Raw genomic sequence first — 5,031 nt, 5'->3', positions numbered from 1 at the left:
ATTCTCACTCGCTTTGGCAACTTTGTACTTTTGTGTTACTCGGAGCAACAACTCCACCTCATTGTTAGTCCATTTAAAAAACTCGCTGCTTTTCCTCAACATTTTGCTGCGACGTTTCAAAGAGCCGGAAAGTAAATAAGCGGCAGACAGAAATGAGGCAGGTCGAATCTTCTTGCATTTTACACATGCGCAGGACTGGAACCGTAAGCGTTTTCAGCTGTTTCAATGTGGACGCACAACTCTGTGAAAACGATTGAAAACACTAGTGTGGACGCGTTTTCAAATCTATCCAGGCTAGCTAGCTATCTAGGCTCAACTTTTTAAATTATGCAAAATGTTTAACTGTATCTCTAATAGAAACTTCTTTAACTTTGCTCTGCTTCACTTCAGCAGCATCAGGTAATGTTCAGATGTTGATTCATGGTTTTCTTCCGTTTCTGTTCGTCTGCAGAATATTTTTAAGGTTATCTGTTAGAAAAAGCCAGACCAGGAAAATTTCCTTCATGTTTTTCTGTTTTGTCTTCAGTTACTTTGACACAAAGGCATCTGCTGTGATGCTCACAGCTCTGATAAAGTCTCACAAATGTCAGCTTTCTTTTTATATATGTAAAATATGTATATGTACTGATTAGTGTACACTTGGGTTTTAAGGGGTATTTATTTATTATTTTCTTCTTTTTTTTTTTTTTTTTGGGGGTGTATGGAAGCCCCAAACGCAATTTCATTGTTCTTGACAATGACAATAAATAAATAAATACTAATACTAGTGATCAGAATTATAATATTTCTGACTGTCTGAGGCAAAATTTCCCAGATTCAAATCCATTTGAATTGAATTGATTCAAGAAATCAGTGATGATACACAGCCCTATAGTTAATATAATAAAATACGCCTTTCAGCTTTTTATATATTTAGTTTTTTAGGAGAGCTGGAACGTAATTGTGCCCGCCTCTGAAGCACTCTGGGTCAAATGTGCTATAAACAAAACAGATGTAACAGTCAACACAAAAAGGTTCAGACACTTTCCATGGCAATGTTTCATTTAAAAAACAAAAACAAAACGTATTTAACCCACTCAGTGGGCTACATCTGTTCATGCCAGTATCGATATTATCGATATTTGGTTCAATCTCTCCACCTCGAGTCTCGAGTTGAAAGATAGAGGAAATCCCCAAACAGCAACAACACACAAAGGTTTTTATGTTTAACAGCCTGACGTCTGTCCAGTCATCAGGTTAGCATTAGCTGTAATCTAACCTACGTTTCTGAGAAATGCTAGTATTTTTTCGTGCTATCCGGTTGTTCAGTCTGACGTCACTAGCCGTGTCTGGGTCTAAACTCCGCTGCAGGTCCATATATCAAACGATCACTATGGGATTACTGAGAGTTGAAAAACTGTCTAAAGTCTTTCATCTTTAATAAAATGATCAGCGTTCTGCTCTACCAGGTGTAACAATTGAGTTTAACATCCAGGCATCCATGAAAACGGAATTTATGACATTTAACGGAGTTAGAAGTTAGCAGGGAGTTAGCTCGCTAGCTTCTATCTAAATACAATATAGCATGTCCTGACTGCGGGGTTTTGGAAACAAATTAAAATGTACAGCTCTGCTATCACTTCCAGCATAAATGAAGACAGAAAACTAAACAGCAGTGACGTTTGTAGGGTTACTGAAGTTGGGCTAGCTGGTATATAATGATGTGCTACGTGACCGCTAGCGACACAGCTATGTTAGCATAATATAAACAAGCTAACTTTTTTTCCACTCGATAAAAGTTAATGTGAGTGTTCTCGGTGGTCAGGAACAAATGTAATCGCATGGCAGGATGCTGTAAAAGGACCAAACTTCAGCCAGGAGAACAACTGAGATAATCCATCCACAATACGAGGTTAGTCATTCATATACTGCTGCATGGGCTGGGCTGTAGTTACATCGTAAGGTTTTAAAAACTGAGCTTAAATAAATGATTAGCGGTAATAAAAGCCGAGGGAGGTCAACAGTGGTCGCTGACTGTTTTAGGAGCTTTTTGAGATCAAATAGAAGAAAATACATAACATTAAACATGTTAACAACACAAAAGCCATATTAAACGCAGACTACTTTAGACCCGGAAGTAGGATTCGTCGCGTCATCACTGAACAACTGGATAATTAAAACGATCACAGAGGCCGAAGTTCAGGCTTCATTTTGGTCCTTTTTTTTTACTGAGATGTCATACACTTGCACACTACACTTACCTTTGCGAGCGTAGTAGGCAGGCCCAGGTACGTCCGTTCTTTTAGAGCAGAGCTACAGATTAAAAATGCCCAAGGCGAAGCGGTCAAAGTCTGGCTGTATTTCACAGCAAAAGATGCAAACTCAGCAGCCTGCAACAAGTGCTTTAAGCTGATACTGTGATACTGTCAAAGGAGGTAACACCTCAAATCTGATGAAACACCTGGCAACGCATAGCGTTTTTTTTAAAAGCCGAGAAATGCGCCGTATTTGATAGCTTGCTGCGAGACCTCACACCGAGCACATCTACTGCGGGTGTGGTGCCTGTTATCGGACCCGGAGTTTGCAACATCCCCCAAAAACCCGAAAAATAGAGTCCTGGCCCCTAGCCCTGCCAGTGTAGCAGAAATGATGAGGATGATGATGCAGCAGCAGCCGTTCTTCTCTGCGTGAGTAGCTTAATGTTGTTGGTGTGTAATTTACGTTGAGTAGGCTAACCACGTTATTACATTAATGCATGTAAGGTGAACTAGCAAACATCATCATAGCTACATGCGGCTGTCCTCTTGTTTGATGGCAGATACTCCCTGCACGCTGGCCAAAAAGGCTAAAATGACCAAAGAAAAATTGGGAAACAGTTAAACATGAGGTTTTTGGACAAAGTTTGTGTTTTTTCCATTGTTTAAGCACTGCTTCCAGCCAAGAGTGATGCCATAAATCCCCCATAGCTGCAGAAAAGGCTAACATTGTTATCTTTTTACAAAAAAACAGCTAAACATGAGAGGTTTTTGGACAAAGTTTGTGTTCTTGATTCTTTAAGCACCGGCACCGTTTCAAAAGTACCGGATTGGTACTGGTATTGGATAAAACTTCAACGATACCCATCCCTATCTATGGGGACTGACTCAGTGCTGGAGCCTCCGGTGGACGTTAGAGGAACTGCAGAGTTTGGCACTTCATCGTTGGCTTCACTTTTTTGTTGGTTTTACATAAGATAAATATCATAATTAAAGTGAAGCTGCTGTCTTAGTAATGATTATAGTTAGCAATAAAGACCCGAGGCTGTGCTGCGTGACCTCTTTGGACACTTTGATCACAAAAGCATTAAAAAGCCTGAACACTTGAAAAACCAGCCAGCTGCACATCACTACAGGACTGGCTTTAATAAAGTGAAGAACATATGAAACATTCAGCAGATTTGAGCATTTCCTCTGTATTATAATAACCACACTGCCTTTACAGAGTCGAGGGCGACTGTGTGAACAGCGCGTTACAAAGTGCTGTTTCCTTAAATCACCTTTGAACCTGCCATGTTGGAAGACTCGCTGTTGTTCTGTTTATTTGCTCTGTTGTCTCTCGCTTCGTCTGCTTGTAATGAACTGACTGAGGGCCCAGAGGTTAGCTTTAATGCTCCCTGTTGTTTTTCTGTTTTCCGCAGGCTGGAAACAGGCGACACACGAGTGCTCACAGTCTTTATATTACAGGCGATTAAATATTCATGCAGCTTCCTGCGTGAGTAAAGTGTCAACAGGGTGTTTGCATTCTAACGACAACGACATGGCAAATATTGAAAGCTGCAGTCAGACAGATGTTTATGAGGGAAAATGTAAAAACACGATCCTTTTCAGGAGGATTTCAGACGCTTCGATCCCGTAAACGTCTCTGTGTGGTGATCAGATCAAAGCCGACCAGCTTCATTAGCTCTTCGGCCTCTAATTGACAGCATGCAGAGAAACAAAAACCCAGAAACAACAAAAAGATGTTAGAGAAGCTCAAGCCTCAGTTTCAACTGTTTGAACATCATGAAGATTCATATAATTTTTACTTACTTAACTCGAATTTATTTAATATAAAACACTTTTAACAAGTTATAAAAGCACTTTAAAACAGATTGATACCCTTAAAACACAAACTGAAGGGACTACAAAACTAAAATCAGCTAAATAACTGTTGAAATTACAACAATTAAAATGGAGCTACTGTGTTTTTTCTATATGCTGTGTAATGTAGACGATCTCTGGTTTTAGACAGAGGATTATATGAGAAGCTCTACAAAAAGCTAGAAAAAAAAGACTTGTGGAAACTGAATATGTCCTTACTAGAAGAGAAACTAGCTTTACTGGCCAAGTGCTGGAAGCCTACGTCGGCATCGTGTGGACACAAATATTTAAAAGAGCAGTAAAAAGGAGTGTTTGACACACCATCACTGTAGATTTGAAAATGACATGACCAAGAGGTGAGTTGAGTTAATCTAAAGGGCGTTAATAAAATGACTGAATTAACCACTTTTTTCCCCTAGCACCACTTTCAGACTCAAATAACTGGACAAACTGAGCTGAGTTTGTGATTAAACCTCATTTCCTGTCTATGCCTCCAATGTTCCCACACAGCTTAAATCACATTTAAGGATCGCATCAGTCAGGAAGGCTTTAGACAAAAGGTGAATGATCATTTCTACCTGCAGTAATTGGCTCCGACTTGATGTCACCTGTTGACACCTGCTCAGTTCCTCAGGCTGGCGGAATAGGAGAAGGTGGGCTGCAAAGCGGCTTGCAGGTGCAGAGATTTGTTTAGGATGTGTAGATTTGCCAGGGCCGTCACAGAGTTTAATTTTGAGGTGCTTCAGGATGTTTCAGCTCTCACCCAACCCAAGCTCTGATAGGTTCGTTGCATTTATAGTCCGCTGTCCTAAGGCGTCCATGTTTCCACACAGACACACGGCTGCTGCGTTCACTGACCTGCTGTTTATCAGGAAAATTAGACTTGATGTCCTTCAGCTGCCGGCTGATCGCCAAAATGGACTCTGAGCAGAAG

The sequence above is a fragment of the Diplotaxodon limnothrissa genome, linkage group LG1 (genome assembly GCF_057381915.1).
Source record: "Diplotaxodon limnothrissa isolate DT_005_m linkage group LG1, D_limnothrissa_male_GT1.1, whole genome shotgun sequence".
In the NCBI taxonomy this organism is placed as follows: Eukaryota; Metazoa; Chordata; class Actinopteri; order Cichliformes; family Cichlidae; genus Diplotaxodon; species Diplotaxodon limnothrissa.
Note: the sequence above shows the minus strand (reverse complement) of the source record.